Genomic DNA, 18,572 nt, shown 5'->3' with positions numbered 1-18,572 from the left:
CCTGGGCCCTCTTCTCTCTTTTATAAACTATCTCTTGGCCATCTCCTGAACTCCCATGGGTTCAATTATCATCTTCATGCAGATGATTTCCAGATATATTTATCCAGTTTTAGTCTCCTGAGCTCAAGTCTTACATCATTAGCTGTCTTTTGGACACTTCAGACTGGATGCCCTAAAGGCATCTCAAACTCAATGTATCAAAACAGACCTCATTATCTTCCTCAACATCCCCTTCCCTCAAACCTTCCCTCTTTAAGCCTCCTTATTTTTATGAAGGGAACCACCACTCTCCCCATTGCTAAGGTTTGCGAGCTGAGAGTCATCCCCAATTCCTCACTCTTTCCCATCACATGTATCCAGTGAATTGCCAGATTTGCTGATTCATCCTCCCCATCTTTTCCATCCTTCTTCCTCACCCAGCTGCCAGTGTGATTTTCCTAAAGCACAGGTGTGATCACGTCATTCCTCTGCTCAGTAAACGCCAGTGGCTCCCTATTATTCGAGGATCAAAAAGAAGCTCTTCTGTTTGGTATTTAAAGCCTTCACAAATATATCCTTCCAGCTTTATTATATATAACTTCCCCTCACAAACTCTACAGTCTAGCAAAACTAGCCTTTTTGATATTCCTCACACATGACACCCCAATCTCTTGCCTTTCTACTTTGCACAGGCGCTCCCATTTTCTGGAATATGCCAGCCCCTCACTTTTAGCCCTGAAAATCCATGGTTTTCTTTTGAATAGAGTCTGTTTTTTTTTTTTTTTTGCCTTTCCTTTAATTCCAGTAATCACAGTACCCGATACATAGTCGGTCCTTAATACATTCTTTATGACTGACTGGAGTCTGATTTCTGTCCCCCAACTTCTAGGACCTCTCCTCCAAAATTTTTGCTTTCCAGTTGCTTCTGACTTCTTGTGATCCCACGTGGGGCTTTCTTGACAAAGACACTGTAGTCATTTGCCATTTCCTTTTCTGTTCATTTTACAAGATGAGGAAACTGAGGCAAACTAGGGTCACACAGCTAATAAGTATCTAAAATCAGATCTGAACTTACGGAGATGAATGTTCCTGACTGCAAATTCAGCATGTTATGCATTGTACCACCTAGCAGCACTTCCAACAAAACTGGCCTCCTGATTTTGCTTATTTTACTCTGCATCAATTCATATAAGCCTTTCTAGGTTTTTCTGAAATTATTGCTCATCATTTCTTAAAACATAATATCCCATCACAATCATGTACCATTGCTTGTTCAATCACTTCCCAATTGATGGAAATCCTCTCAGTTTCTCCTCCCAAAGAGCTGCCATTAATATTTGTGTACATACAAATCCTTTTCTTTTTTGTTTTTTAATCTCTCTGGGATACAGAATTATTTGTGGTACTGTTGGGTCAAAGGGTATATGCGTGGTTTTATGGCTCTTTGGGAATAGCTGGGGATTATAAGAGGTAGAGATGATCCCAGACAGAAGCATTTCTGTATCTTAGCATGTATCTGTATCTTTCCCAATTGGGAACTTTTTGAGCAGCAGAGTGATATGGTCAAACCTGGCCTTTAGGAAAATCACTTAAGCCACTGGGTGGAAGAAGGATTGGGGCGGGGAGAGCCTTGAGGCAAGGAGACTAATTTGGAGGTTATGGTAGTGGTCCGGTGAGAGGTCCTGAGGACCCAAGCTAAGTAGCATATCCTGTTATAGTATATCCCTTCTCGGGTCTTAATTTCCTTATTTATGATTTGCTTCAATGATCTCCAGGAGCTGCTCCAGGTCTAAATCTTTGGATCTTGAGAGAATAGGGGCTGGGTGGCTGTCTACAAAGGGCTACTACTTCATTCTTTTCACTTGTGTAGGTACTTTTCTCCTCCATCCCTCCTCCCAACCCTAGGAGGGCATCCTCCCTGTCTATCCATCCTGCTTTGGAGCGTCTTGGTTTCTGGGGGATTTGTAGGGTGCCTGTCTATGATTGGCTGGGCTAGCTTCCATCTCCCCTCTCCTGCTCCTCCCGAACAAGAGCAGCCAGCTAACCCAGGACAGAGTTCCTCTCCTCTCTCCTGGACTCGGAGCAAGGAAGTCTCCCTCTCTCAGCCTCTCTCCTACTCGGTTCTCTCCCACTTTGAGCAGCCAGCCTGACCAGCATGAGGACTGGATATTTTGGGAGGCTCTTTCCCCGCCAATTATAAACATGAGAGAGAAATCTTTATCCAGCAGCAGGTCTAGAGTTGTGCTAATTAACTGCCAAGGCTGAGTCTAAAAAGAAATGTTTTAATTATTTATTTGAAGTGTGATTAATGTTGGTTCGGAAGTCAGTTGGCTACAGGAGCTCCATTACTGTCTTGTATATCAGATCTTATTAGAGACTTCCACGAAGCATGTAATTCTTAGCACTGGGGACCCAGGAGTCTCCACCGAAGGGCTCGCCCCTCCTGCCTTCCATCTCGCTAGAGCCTCTGTCTTCTTCCTGCCCGTTCCTCCCCCACCTTTGGATTTTTCTTGGTGCTCCTCCTCAGTTCTTTAAGTTGATTAATATTTGACGCTTTTCAGTCTTTTCCAGAGCTTTGTCTTGCTGGATCCTTGACATATCCTTGGGAGTTAAACTGTGGAGGGATAAATACCAGACCGATGATTTCACTGGCATTGGGAATTATTACCTTCATTTTCTGTACAGGAAGACCCAGATTAGTGACTCAATAGAGGCCTATTTAGGAGGAGGTACTATTTAATAAGGAAGGAAACAAACATTTATAGAGCATCTACTATAAACCAGAATCTGTGCAAATATTAATTCACTGGCTCCTCACAGCAACCCTGAAAAGGAGATGCTATTATTTTCCTGATTTTTACAGATAAGGAAAGAGACAAACAGATTTGCTGAGAGTCACACAGCTGTAAGTGTCTGAGGCTGGGTTTGAACTCACTTTCCTGACTCCAGGCCCAGCTCTAACCATTGCACCAGCAGCTGCTCCCAAGTAGAAGTTGTAAGGGATTAAAATTGTCCCACCTACAATCAAAGAAACTGAGGCAGAACTATGAGCCGATGGCACTTTATTCTTTCATTCTTGGTTTGTTTGTTTGCTGGGCAACTGGGGTTAAGTGACAGTTAGTAAGTGTTCGGTGTCTGAGGTCACATTTGAACTCAGGTCCTCCCGACTCCAGGGTCACTGCACTATCCATTCACCACCTAGCTGCTTCTAACAGCACTTAAAACACAAGGTTTTGCAAGAGTGAATCTTAAAAATTATTCATGCATATGTTTTGAAAATTAAAAAAAGCTTTAATAAAAAATAAACAGACCTCATTAGATAGAAAAAAATAAAGGGTCCATGGTCCTCTCTAATGAATCTTCCTTATGTTCTGAGATCCCCCTCCTTCCAGAGCCCTGTTTTATACATATCTGGACATTCAAGAACAGCCGTACCAAATAGAGAATAATTCCATTGATTGACACATGATGCATAAATCAAGATAAGCAAAATACTACGTCATCAAGGTCACAAGTTGGATGAAATGAGAAACATCTCCACAGAGGATGGACAGGCTTCTCCTTAGTCCAAGCTACTCCAGCCAGTGACCTAAGTGGTCATAAGATGGTCACCTGCTCCTACTGGACAGGAGAGAATGGTCCGGAAGCACAAAAATATATTAATATATTGGGGGACTTTCCATGTAGATGAGTCACCTTCGCCATGCTGGGCAAGGGAAAACGAGGAGGGAGAACCTCTAGTTAACTTCCTCTAGTTAAGCAAGTGAACTTAGAATCTGAAGCTCCCAGTTCTGAGTCCTTATAAATAGAATTTTGGTGTAATTGGTTGGAATAAAGTATGGGTCTAAATGGATTATTTCTCACAGTGATAAGAAAGAATACTGGATTTGGACTCAGAGGGCCTGGTTTGAGTTCTAGCTTGGTCCATCTCCTACCCATGTCATCAACTCCCCTGAATCTCTTCTTGTCTCAGAGCTCATTTTTCTCACCTATAGAATGGGTTAGAAGGTCTCTGAGGCCTTCTCTGATCCTGCACTCTTTGGGGCTAGCAGGGTCAGTCAGGGTAGGACCGGGCCGGCTTCTGGCCGGAGGGAGAAGATGGTGGCTCCTTCCAACCTCTCTTGTGTGTGTCTTCCCATTACGGCTCCCATTCCCTGGCCTTGTTCCCAGCGAGATGGCAGGAAGGAAGAACCTGATAAGCTAATTCCCACCCACGTGGGAGTCCCATTTGTATGCGTTATTAGTAACAGCTCAGTATGTTAGCCATTCCAGGAATTTACATTTGATGGAGGACTTGGAGCTTCTAACGGAAAGAGACTCTCCTGGGGGGACATTCAGGACATGGGGACAGTAGATAAGGAAAATATGGTGGGGAGACAACCTCCCAAACCATTTTCACATCATGGAAGGTGAGCAGAGCCCAACCACATTGGAAATATGGGGGTCAGATCTAGGATTGGATTAGAGCCCAGGAGCTCTAAGAGGTGCTCGGAATTAAGCACCTCCTTCTATCATGTCCGATTGTCTGTGATCCCATTTGGGTTTTTGACAAAGATATTGGAATGGTTTGTCATTTCCTTCTCCAGCTCATTTTACAGAAGAAGAAATTGAAGCCGTCCCTATTAAGTGACTTGCCCAGAATCACACAGCTAATAAATTTCTGAAGTCAGATTCGAACTCATGAAGATGACTCTTCCTGACCCCAGACGTGGTTCTTTGGGGTCACCCAAGTGTCTCTTTGGGGATGAGCAACTAGGACATGCAGTCAGTTAATTATACCCATCTCAGAGATGGAAAGAAGTAAAGAAGAGGCAACTGGTTGAGGAGATACTGAGATGTCCCATCTCCAAGGCAGGAAATTCTGGGTTCAAGTCTCGCACCCTCTGACTTTGTGATTTAACTTCTTCCTGTCCTCTAGCATTTCTCCAAGACCATAGTTCCAGAGCAGGTGCCATTCTTCATTGGGAGACAGGGTTCCCTGGCTGACAGTTCCTTAAATCAGTGAGATCCCAGATTTAATCCAAGCAAAAAGGATGGGGGAATGACGAGGATTCTAACCCTGAGACTTTAAGGTTGTTTAAATCTTCTTGTTGATATTTCTTGGCTGCCCTCATTTTCACATTGTTGGGGTCAAAAAGAAACCCAGTGCTTCTGTCTCTTGAATGCCACCTGGTTATTTCTCTCTATTCTTTTCCATCAAATTTCATTTATTTCAATTAAAATCAATTTAAGCTCCTATTGTTTGCATGGAAATGAGCTAAGTATTAGAGATGCGAAGACAAAGTAAGATTTTATCTAGTCTAAGAGCTTATAATTCAATGGAAAAGGAAATGCCATTTATACAAATGTGATATTTGGTAGCCCATGTGAAGGAATGATCCAGACAACGAGAGAATTGAGGAGAGAATGGATGCGTTCACCTGGGATGAAGAAGGAAGGTTTCGCAGAGAAGATGGGAGCTGAACTGGGCTATGAAAGAAGGACGTGATGTTGTAGAGAAGGGATTTCAGAAGGCACACGGCCCAACTCTCCATTTTATATGTGGAGAAACTCAGGCCCAGAGAGGGCAAGGGACAGGTTGTTTGTCCAGCACCACATAGGCTGGGTTGGGGACAAAATAAAAATCTAGGCCTCTATCTGCAAAGCCAGTGTTCTGCCAGGCGCACCATGGACTTCCTTTTGAAGATGGCGGATGTACAATTGGAGAAGGGCAAGATGGTCAGGCTCTAGTGGAACATTCAGTTTGACTGTAGATAAGTCCCTGGACCTTTCCGAGTCTTGGGAACTTTTCTCTCGGTCCGGATAACCACGCCTACCTGTGCAGGTCATTGGGAGAATTAGGCTTTGTGAACCTTAAAGTCTACAGAAATAGAAGCTAGCTTGTTGGGGGATAGGAGAGAATATTATAATATGGGAGAGGAAAAGAAGCTGAGTACCAGGTGGTGAAAAGCCATTAATTCCAGGCTAAGGAAAATGTACTTTATGTTATAAGTAACAGGGATACAGTGAAGTAGAGTGATGTGGTCTGGCCTGTGCCTTCGGGAGATTATCTCAGAAGCAGCCTGAGGAATGGGTTAGAGGGGAGAGAGGTCGTTCAGGAGGTTTCAATGATTGTCCAGGTAATGAAAGATGGCGGCCTGAACTAGGATAGGGGCAGGTGAATGGGGAAGAGGTCGTGGACATATATATTTATACATATACACACACACACATACATATCATATACATTTAGAGAGAGATACACAGAGACAGACAAAAATAGAATCACACAGACACAGAGAGATAGAAAGAGAAACAAAGAGAGACACATACAGAAACAGACACAAAGAGACAAAGAGAGGGAAAGAGAAAGACAGAGACAGAGAGAAAGAAAGAGAGACAAAGACAGAGAAATAGAGATAAAGAGACACACACAGAAACAGAGACAGAGAGATAAAGAGGGAAAGAGAAAGACAGAGACAGAGAGAGAAAGAGAGACAAAGACAGAGAAATAGAGATAAAGAGACACACAGAGAAACAGAGACAGAGAGATAAAAAGAGAAACAGAGAGACACACAAAGACAAAGAGGGAAGAGAGAGAGAGAGACAGAGACAGAGAGAAGAGAGAGAGAGACAGAGAGAGAGAGACAGAGAGAGGAGAGAGAGACAGAAAGAGAGAGAGAGACAGATACAGAGATAGAGAGAAGGAGAAAAGAGAGAGAGGGAGACAGAGGATGTTAGAGAGGACGGTAGTGGAAGCTGGAAGGAGGAGGAGTGGTCTCAGGGGGAAGGATGCTGAGTTCACATTTCAATCTGTTGCCTGTGAGGCTCTAGGACATCAGCTGGTGGGGGAGATACTCAGCAATCAGAAAAGCAGGATTTGGGGAAGGGCATTTAGCCTCCCGGATTTAATGGGGACATGGATACAATGACAGGCAGCGAGGGGCTGCGGGGGACAGAGTGCCAGGTCTGCACTCAGGGAAGCATGAGTCCAAACACAGCCTCAGGCCCTTCCTAGGTTTGACCCCGGACAGTCACTTACCTGAGCCACTTTGCCTTAGTTTCCCTCATCTGTGGAATGAGCTGGAGAAAGAAGAGGCAGACCTTGCCAGTATTTTTGCCAGGAAAACCCCAAAGGGGATCACGAAGAGTCAGACATGGCTGAAATAACTGGACAACAAGAACAACAACATAAGAAAAAATGCCTCACATTTCTATAAATGCTTCAAGGTTTACAAAGCCTTTCACAATTATGCTCTCGTCGATCCTCCCAACAGGTGCCACCATCCTCCCCGTTTTCCAGAGGAGAACGCCAAGGCTGAGACAAGTTAAGTGACTTGGTCAGGGTCCCACAGCCAGGGAGCGTCCGAGACCAGATTCAGTCCCAGCTCTAAGTGGGATAAACTCGCCACTGAGCCTCCCGGCTTGCGAGCTGCCTGACTGGTGGAAGAACATTTTTCCGGCTCTCTTTCGAGGAGGATTTCGTTGTTTTACCCTTGACTTTCTGGATGTCAACCTTGCGGCTCTGACGAGCTTATCACATTCCAACTTTGTAACTTGTCCTAGTTGGTTTGGGGCCACAAATCCCAGTACTGGGGCAATCTGATTTGGGCTGCTTAATGCTCCAGGTCTTCCCTGCTCCTGCCCTGCTTTTTGTTCTTAAAATATCATTTGCTTTACTTTTTTTTTTTTTTTAAATATCCTGAAGGTTGGGGGTATTAACAAGGTGGAGATTCTCGCCCAAATCGCCCTGCCCTGTATTCCCTCAATCATGGCGTCCCTGACTCACTTGTGCCCACCCCACCCCACCCCCTAGCGCCCCCCACTGCTGGTCCGACTTGAGAAATCTTTCGTAGTTTGGGTGGCTTTATACCCACTTGTCAGGCAGACCTCACCACGGGCCAGACCTGCGTATGAAGATCCCCCAGGGCCGTGTTCAAGACCCTCTTTGCCCTTGACTGCAGGCATGGTCTACTGGGAAAAACCTTGATCTTGGAGCGACAGAACCCCGGGCTCTACTTTCAGTTCTGACGGTTTCTTCACCCTGAGGCTGTGGGCAGTGGGATTATAGGAAAAGAGAATACCCCTCAGAGAAAAAGACCAGAGTTGGCTATTTTATTTGCTCCGTCATTTTGAGTGAACACTCAACCTTTGGGGGTCCCGATTTCCTCATCTGTAAAATGGGATGGATACCCAGCCCACCATCTCCCTGGGCCATTGGGAAGAATGTATAAGTGGAAAAACTTTCTCATCTAAAAACCTTAAATGGTAATTACTAGTACACGATTGGAAATTGCTGTGGATTAATCCCAAGGTCTCATCTTTTGGGGGTAATCATTGCATGTAAAACCGCAGGTCTTTCTCAGCTGAACTGTTCCTCAGATGCTCTTCCCTCTCCTATGCAGATAAAGTTGACTTTTCTTTACTCAAGTTTAAAATATAACTTTCATCTCTATTGAATTTTATATGATTTCAGTCCAGTGTTCTAGCCCGTCAAGACAGTCTTGAAGCTTGACTTTGTCATCTAACATGTTTGTTATACTTCCTCTATGTGTCACCAGCAAATTGGATAGACACGTCTGCCATCCATGTCTTTTTCCAAGTCACTCTTAAAAATAGTGGGCAAAATTGGGCCCAGCTCAGATCTCTGGGACTCTCCAGTGGAGATCCCCTTCCAGATGAACAGTGCCCCATCAAGGATTGTTTTTTAGTACTGCTATTAAATGACTTCCAACTCTTCGATCTTAAAATTATTTGCTGACATATATTTCCATTTTGTTCAAGGATGATATAAAATGTGACTACTGTAAGACAACAAAGAAAGAGGAAATGAATCCGTGTATTAACATATTTCCAGCAGCCTTTTTTGTTGTAGCCCTAAAGTGGAAAATAAGGGGGTACCATCCACTTAGGAATGGCCCTACAAACGGTGGTATGGAAATGGAACGCATTATTACTGGCCCATAAGAAATGACAAGAAAGACCGTTTCAGAGGAAAGCAGGAAACTTCTATGAGGTGATTCTGAGTGAAGTGAGCAGAACTAGAACAATTTATACAATGATGACAACATTATAGAGAAAAACAGCCTTGAAAGATGTTAGGGTTCTGATCAGTGCAGTGATAAATCAGAAGTCCAAAAGACAGAAGATTGAATCTCCTGCCAGAGAGATTATGGACTTATAATATAGAATATATATTCATCTATCTGTTTATCTATCAATCTACCTCTATCCATCTATCTGTCTACCTAGATCTGTCTGTCTATCCATCTATCTGCCTGTCTATCTGTCTATCTCTCTACCTATCTATCCATCTGCCTATCCATTTGTCTGTCTGTCTAGTTCTATCTTTTTCTTTTTCAGGCAAGGGAATTTGTTTTGCTGGACTATACATATTTATGATTAGGGTTTTATTTGTTTCTTTTCATTTTGATTCATTTTGGAGGGACAGATTATAAATGCATGTAAAATGAAGTGCCTTTATTTTACAAAAGATTATTATAAGAGATTTTTACTAAAAGCTGAGCTGAAATCTAGAGAAACTTCATCTACAACATTCTCCTCATTTGCCAGTCTAATGATGCTGTCAAAAAGGAAAATGAGGTTAGTCTGATACTTATATAACTGAGAGGAAGATGAGGTAGAATGAGGAGCTCTGAGCTTTGGGGACCAAAGACTGTTAACTCTGGTTTCTTGCTTTGAGTCCTTCAGATTCATTCCCTGATCAACTCATAAAGAATTTGTGCTTTTCGTGTCCCTTCTCATCTCGAAAACTCTCTGTTGGACCTGGCATGAGGAAGACCTGAATTCAAATCCTATTTCTTTAATTTTCCAATTGTATGATTCTGGACAAATCACTCAGCCTCCCTAGCCTCTGTTTTTTCACCTATAAAATTGGCATAATAATAGTAATAGAACCTATCATTCAATGTTGTGCCGAGAATTAAATTAGATAATGTGTGTAAAGGCAAATTTAAATTACTAGGTAAACATTGTCTACCATTATGATTTATAGATGAAGAAACAGAAACTAAGGTGGAAGGAGTTGGCCAAGATCAAACACTAGTAAGGAGCAAGGCTGGTTTTCAAATCTAGGATCTTTTATTTTTAAAGTCAGTGCCTTTTCCATTCTATTGTTTTTTTGTCATTTCACTCATATCCCATTTGGGGTTTTCTTGGCAGAGCGGTTTGCCATTTCCTTCTCCAACTAATTTTACAGATGAGGAAACTGAGACAAGCAGGATGAAGTGACTTGGCCAGGGTCACAGAGCTAGTAAATATCAAAGAACAGCTTTGAACTCAGGAAGGTGAGTCTTTTTGACTCCAGGCCCCATATTCTATATTTTGCACCATCCAGCTCTTCTCTTTCCATTATATACGCTTTCATTTACTAGTCGACAGGGGCCTTTTCCTCCCTGCTCTGCTTTCTTTGTGCAAATATTTCTCCAATTAAATGAGAGAAGGAAATGAAAACTTAACTGCTTAATGATGCTGCTTGTAGTGTAATTTATGGATGAGCAGGGACTTCTAATTCAGAGATGCAGGGGAATGACCTCTTGGGCCTCCAGAAGCACGAGAGGCCTCTTTCTGCATATCTTCCACTAATAAATACAGAGAATGGGCTCAAACTGAAACAGTTTGTGGGGGTCAAAGGATTAATTTGTGGCTGCTGCCCTTTGTGGAGTCCTCAAGAAGCTCCCCTTTGGCACAATGGCAAGGTGAAAAGTCTAGATCTGCTGATCCTTTGACGGGCATGTGATTTTCCTTTGGCCAAAATGGGGAGAGAAAGTGGGAAAGAAATAGAAATTCTCTCCTTCCTCCCTCATTTACTTATTTCAGTCGTATCTTTCACTTTGTGACCCCATTTGGAATTTTCTGGGCAAAGATGCTGGGGTGGTTGGCCATTTCCCTCTCCAGCTCATTTTACAGAGGAGGAAACTGAGGCAAATAGGACAAAGCCTTCCTTTTCACAAACAATTCCCTCTCAGGGGTTTGACTGGAATTTTTCTAGCACCGGCTCACTGTGGGTACATGGAATTGAACTAGCAAGCTCTCAAATTGATTCTCTTCAGATAATCTCAGTAGACTTCTTGCATAGTCATCTCATTTTATCCCAATGGCCTGAAACATTTCGTTCCTTCCAGACTGATTAAAAAGTTCTTCTTTGCCTATTCTGTGGCTTTGCTTGCTTGATTCAACGAGCATCTTGGAATTGTTGAAGTTTCTATATTTTATCGGCGTATAAAATTTATCTGCTTTGTACCTTTTCATTTTAGTCTATAAAAGGGAGTTATTCCTGCCTGATAAAGGTATAACGCCTTTAGCATCTGGTTAGTTTTATCAATGAGGGTTAATGTGTGTGTGTGTGTAAGTTCTCTCTTACACAGAAATGAAATCTTTCTTGCCTTCAAGTAGCTTGTGTTCTATCAGGAGCAACAACAGTAAACACAAAATAATTTCGGGAAGGAGAAAGGTGCTGAGAAGGAAAAGTCTCCTAATGGAAGGATTGCTGAGTTCATCCCCCAAACTGAACGAGAGATCCCAAGGGAGACTTCAAAGTGGGGGATGGGATACTGGTGAGCAAATCAATCAATTTGATTGGATTATGATCGATAAAGAATAAGGCTAGAAGGAGAGGTTGGAACTAGGTTGGGATGGGGGTGGGGAGCATTCCAGAGATAATAGGGAGCCACGGTAACTGCTTGAGCCGGGATAGGTGACCTTGTCAGATCTGGGCTTTAGGTGTATGGATTTGGAATGAAGAATGCATTGGAGAGAGGAGAGCCTGGACACATAAAGAGAGACTTATTGAGAGGTTGTTGCATTAGTTTAGGCATGGGAGAGGATCCACCCAATGCTCACATAGCCTGCCCTGACATACGGTCTCCTCCCACCCCCATCCCCAAACACACTTTCATTTATACCTACCCATTCATGACCCGGACGGCCTCGGAGCAACAAAGAGAGGGCCCGATTCTCCCCCCCACTTTCAGTCTGACGGCCCCGCTGGGTGGTATAATTAGACTCTGGCTCAGGCAGCCCGGGCTGGAAGAGACCAGAGCAGGGAGGCAGCCTCCGGGAGGGCTTCCCGGAGGAGGTGAGATGGGATCTCGGCCCGGGGAGCAGAGCTCACTCTACAGGAACTCTGCTGATATTTTCTAAGCCACCTGTAGCCGTTTTCTCTCAGCTTTGTGCTGTACACACGGAAAATGTTAAATAAATGAAGGATTTCTTCTGCACTCAGTAACAGTAACTGACATTTGCTTAACACTTTATAGTTTGCAAGTCCTTTTACACAATGATCTCTCACTTGTACCTCACAACCACGCTACGAGACGGTCATAATAATAATGATGATGATGGAACAATAATAACTAACATTTGTGTAGCACTTTAAGGTTTATGTAGTGATATATACATACAGACACAATATATACAAGTATCATATATATATATATCTGTGTGCATTTATCTATCTATTTATCTATTGATCAGTTGTCAGTATATTGATCAGTATTTGATCCTCATAACAACTATGTCAGGTCAGCGCTTTTATTATCTTCATTTTGAAAATGAGGAAACTGAGGCACGGGAAAATTAAGTGATTCGCCCGTGCTTAAACAGCTTGCAGGTATCTGAGGTAGAATTCGAACTCGGCTCTACCTGAATCTTTGTCTAATGCTCTAATCATTGCAGCGCCTAGAAAGTAAAGTATTATTATCTTCAGGTTAAATACGAGAGAACGGAAGCTCAGAGAGATTTAGTGATTTGTTCATGAGTTCGGAGTGCGAGACAGGATTTGAATCCACATTTTCTTGACTTTGTGTTTCATATGCAATCCTTTACTCCAGGCTATCCCTCTGAAACGACCCCCTTTGTTACATCTGTCAGACACTCAAGAACAATCAATCTCCTTTCAAAGTCTTCTTCCTCCAGGATGTCCAATCTGATGACTCAATAGATTTCTACCACCTGGGTTCTTTCCCCTGAAATAGCATCATCATCATCTCCATCAAAAACAATAATAACAACAAATAGCATTTCAAACCTCACATAACACTGGCAGGCAGGTGCTATTATATAATACAATATTACAATAATAATACAATAATATAATATATATAATTATAATATATATTTATATATATTTAATATAATGTAAATATAATATAATTATTATATATATATTATCATCTCTGTTTTACAGTTGAAGAGACTAAGGCAGCAGAGGTTAAGTGATTTGTCCATCTGACCTAAGTGCCCAAGCTACATTTGAACTCAGGTCTTCTTGATTTCAGGTCCAGCACTCATTTGACTCCACTGAAATGGCCCAAGCAGGGCAGAATATTTGCATAATGCAAGAGTCTGATTTCTAAACTGAGCCCTGCCTTGTCTGTGAGTGAAGAGAGTTTCTAGAAGTTAAAAAAAATAGCTCTTGTAGCTTCTTTATATCTCCCAGAATGCTGCAGACTCTCAATAAATATGTCTAATTAATGAGACTGGTGAACTCAGTGGCCAGTGCTTCCTGCTAATGGGGTCACAGTCACGGGTTAGAATATAATTCGCCAAAAGGTCACCCTAGTTTTTTATGTCGTTCAGAAACCAAATAAAATAAAATTATTTTCTGGTCCTAGATTGACCTCAGCTTTAGGTTTGTTCTAAGTCAGGATCTGCTATTAACTAATGATTTAGGACAAGTCATTTGGACCTATTGATCTTCAGTTTCCTCATCAATTAAATTCTTGTAGAGTTAAGAAACATTTTAAAAAATGCCTACTAAGTGTCAAGCATTGTGTTAAATATGAAGAAAGTCAGCGGGGGAAGACAATCTGCAAATAGCTATGTACAAACAAGAAATATACAGAATAAAATGGAGACAATTAAAGAAGGAACACTAGCAATGTAGGAAATTGAGAAATACTTCTTGTAGAAGGTGTGATTTTTAACTGGGACTTGAAGGAAGCAAGTGCAGCCAGGAGGTAGATAAAAGAAGAGAAATAATTCTAGATGTATCAGGGAACCACATGGAGTCAGAAGATGGAAGGTTTGGTTTGAGCCACAGTAAAGTGGCCGGTGTCATTGGATCATGGAGTGTATGGAGGGGAGCAAGGTCTACGAAGACTGGAAATGTGACAAGTTAGAAAAGGTTTTGAAGGTCCTGAAGGTGAGAAGGAACTACTAAAGTCAGTCAATTGGAGGAAAGAGGACATGGTTAGATCCATGCTTTGGGAAGATAGATTTGACAGGTGAAGGGAGGATTTACTGGAGTAGCAAAATGCTGTGGCAAGGAGACCCACCTGCAGGCTATTGAAATAGTCCAGGTGAGAGGTGAGGAGGGTTTGTACCAATGTAATGGCAGGGTCAGAAGGAAAAAGAGAACTTAGCAGAAATTTTATGAAGTTAAAATGAACACGACGGACTTCCGGTTAAGATGGCGGAGAGGAGGCTCACAGTTGCATAAGCTCCGCGCTTTCTCTCACTATCCACTTCATTACAAGCCTCTGAATCAATGCTTGACTGAAAAAAACCCACAAATAGTTACCAAGAGAAGCCATCCTTGAGATCCGCCAAGAAAGGTCTGTCTTTACTGGAGGGCTGGGGCGGTTTTAGATCGGGCGCAGGCGGCGGGCAGCGGCAGTGAGAGCACGGGAGCAGACTGGAGAGGGGGTGGGGAGTGATCGTAGCCGTCTCTGCGGGGAGAGCTTCGCTACAGGTTTGGAACCTGAAGCAAGTCAACAGCCCAGCAGAGAAGCTAAAAACACCGGGGCTGAAGAACACAACCGCAAACAGCTGGAGTCTCTCAGGACCTGGCCCCCCTCCCTTCCCCCCCCTCAGTGACTCAGCACGCTTTGGGATCTCAGAGCGCAGGCGCAGCACAGTCCTGCTAGTGCCTCACTGCTGCCACCTGCAGTCTGTAGAGGAAGCTCGATAACACACCCAGCCCCCCCCCCCCCCAAAGAAAGACTCCAGTTTTTTCTGTTTTTCTTTGGTAGTTTGTCTCTGATTAATAGACAGAATGAGCAAGAAGCTGAAGAGGACTTTAACTCTTGACAGCTTCTATACAGATAGAGAGCAGACTCTAAATCCTGAGGAGACTAAAAACAGGCAGTCCCCAGGTGATTCCCCAAAGGAGGAGATTGTCTGTTCCTCAGCACAGATGAACCTCATAGAAGTGATTAAAAAGGCTCTCACAAGGGAGCTAGAAGAAAAATGGGGAAAGCAGAGTGAGGCTTGGCAAAAGGAGAGGGAGGCTTGGGAAAAGGAGAGGGAGGCTTGGCAAAAGAGCCTGGAGAAAGTTAAAGAGAGAGTGGATAAAGAAGTAAAATCCTTGAAAAATAGGATTAGTGAACTGGAAACAGAAAACAGCTCTCTAAAAAACAAAATTGGCGAAATGGAAAAAAATTCCACAGAACAAAAGAACTCAATTGGACAATTAGAGAAAGATTTTAAAAAAGTGAGTGAAGAGAATACTTCACTGAAAATCAGAATTGAACAAGTGGAATTGAATGACTCGAGGAGACAAGAAGAATCAGTCAAGCAAATCCAAAAAAATCAAACAATGGAGAAAAATGTGAAATACCTTCTGGGGAAGACAACAGACCTGGAAAACAGATCCAGGAGAGACAATCTGAGAATCATTGGACTCCCAGAAAAACATGATGAAAAAAAGAGCCTGGACACTGTCTTCCAGGAAATTATCAAAGAGAACTGTCCAGAAGTCATAGGAACAGAGGAAAAAATAAACATTGAAAGGATTCATCGATCACCCACTGAAAGGGATCCTAAAATCAAAACACCAAGGAATATAGTGGCCAAATGCCAGAACCCTCAGGTGAAAGAAAAAATATTGCAAGCGGCTAGAAAAACCCAATTCAAGTATCAAGGAGCCACAATAAGGATCACCCAGGATCTGGCAGCATCCACATTAAAAGATCGAAGGGCCTGGAATATGATATTCCGAAAGGCTAAGGAACTTGGTATGCAACCAAAAATAACTTACCCAGCGAGAATGAGCATCTTTTTCCAGGGAAGAAGATGGACATTCAACGAAGTAAGCGAATTTCATCTATTTCTGATGAAAAAACCAGAACTTAACAAAAAGTTTGATCTACAAATATAGAACTCAAGAGAAATCTAAAAAGGTAAAGATTAATCTTGGGAACTATATTTTGACTATATAGATGTATAAAGAATACATGTATACCTTGTTCTAGAAATTGATGTGGAAAGGACATTGTACCAGAAAAAGGGTAAAGTGGGGGTAGTACATCTCATGAAGAGGCATAGGAAACCTATTATATCTGAGAGAAAGAATGGAGGGGGATGAATATAGTGGGTATCTTACTGCCTTCAGAATTGGCTTTAAGTGAAAAATCTTAAGACATATTCAATCTATGGTGAAACTTCTCCCATCTCATTGAAAAGTGAGAAGGGAAAAGTGGAAAGGGAAGGAATAAGCTAAGCGGAAGGGAATACGGGAACTGGGAGGGAAAGGGGTAAGATAGGGGGAGGAACTCTAAGGCGGGGGGAGGGACACTAAAAAGGGAGGGCTGTGAGAAGCAAGGGGTGCTCACAAGCTTAATACTTGGAAGGGGGGGAAAGGGGAAAGAAGGGAGGAAAGCATAAACCGGGGTTAACAAGATGGCAAGTAATACAGAATTGGTCATTCTAACCATAAACGTGAACGGGGTAAACTCCCCCATAAAGAGGAAGCAGTTAGCAGAATGGATTAAAAGCCAGAATCCTACAATATGTTGTTTACAGGAAACACACCTGAAGCGGGGAGATACATGCAGGTTAAAGGTAAAAGGTTGGAGCAAAATCTACTATGCTTCAGGTGAAGTCAAAAAAGCAGGGGTAGCCATCCTGATCTCAGATCAAGCTAAAGCAAAAATTGACCTAATTAAAAGAGATAAGGAAGGACACTATATCTTGCTAAAGGGTAGCATGGATAATGAAGCACTATCTATATTAAACATATATGCACCAAGTGGGGTAGCATCTAAATTCTTAAAAGAGAAACTAAGAGAGCTGCAAGAAGAAATAGACAGTAAAACTATAATAGTGGGAGATCTTAACCTTGCACTCTCAGAATTAGATAAATCAAACCAGAAAATAAATAAGAAAGAAGTCAAAGAGGTAAACAGAATACTAGAAAAGCTAGATATGATAGATCTCTGGAGAAAATGTAATGGAGACAGAAAGGAATACACTTTCTTTTCAGCAGTTCATGGAACCTATACAAAAATTGACCATATATTAGGACATAAAAACCTCAAACTCAAATGTAGTAAGGCAGAAATAGTAAATGCATCCTTTTCAGACCACGATGCAATGAAAATTACATTCAACAAAAAAGCAGGGGGAAGTAGACCAAAAAATAATTGGAAACTAAATAATCTCATACTAAAGAATGATTGGGTAAAACAGCAAATCATAGACATAATTAATAACTTCACCCAAGAAAACGATAATAATGAGACATCATACCAAAATGTATGGGATGCAGCCAAAGCGGTAATAAGGGGAAATTTCATATCTCTAGAGGCCTATTTGTATAAAATAGAGAAAGAGAAGGTCAATGAATTGGGTTTGCAATTAAAAATGCTAGAAAAGGAACAAATTAAAAACCCCCAGTCAAACACTAAACTTGAAATTCTAAAAGTAAAAGGTGAGATCAATAAAATTGAAAGTAAAAAAACTATTGAATTGATTAATAAAACTAAGAGTTGGTTCTATGAAAAAACCAACAAAATAGACAAACCCTTAGTAAATCTGATTAAAAAAAGGAAAGAGGAAAATCAAATTGTTAGTCTTAAAAATGAAAAGGGAGAACTCACCACTAACGAAGAGGAAATTAGAGCAATAATTAGGAGTTACTTTGCCCAACTTTATGCCAATAAATTCGACAACTTAAATGAAATAGAAAAATACCTCCAAAAATACAGCTTGCCCAAACTAACAGAGGAAGAAGTAAATATCCTAAACAGTCCCATCTCAGAAAAAGAAATAGAACAAACTATCAATCAACTCCCTAAGAAAAAATCCCCAGGACCAGATGGATTTACATGTGAATTCTACCAAACATTTAAAGAACAATTAACTCCAATGTTATATAAACTATTTGAAAAAATAGGGATTGAAGGAATCCTACCAAACTCCTTTTATGACACAGATATGGTACTGATACCTAAACCAGGTAGGCTGAAAACAGAGAAAGAAAATTATAGACCAATCTCCCTAATGAATATTGATGCTAAAATCTTAAATAAAATATTAGCAAAAAGATTACAGAAAATTGTCACCAGGATAATACACTATGACCAAGTAGGATTTATACCAGGAATGCAGGGCTGGTTCAATATTAGGAAAACTATTAACATAATTGACTATATCAATAACCAAACAAACAAAAACCACATGATCATCTCAATAGATGCAGAAAAAGCATTTGATAAAATCCAACATCCATTCCTAATAAAAACACTTGAGAGCATAGGAATAAATGGACTTTTCCTTAAAATAGTCAGGAGCATATATTTAAAACCATCAGTAAGCATCATATGCAATGGGGAAAAACTGGAACCTTTCCCAGTAAGATCTGGAGTGAAGCA

Source organism: Antechinus flavipes, chromosome 2 (genome assembly GCF_016432865.1).
Source record: "Antechinus flavipes isolate AdamAnt ecotype Samford, QLD, Australia chromosome 2, AdamAnt_v2, whole genome shotgun sequence".
Taxonomy (NCBI): Eukaryota; Metazoa; Chordata; class Mammalia; order Dasyuromorphia; family Dasyuridae; genus Antechinus; species Antechinus flavipes.
The sequence above is the reverse complement of the archived record's forward strand: the minus strand, read 5'-3'. Positions refer to the sequence as shown.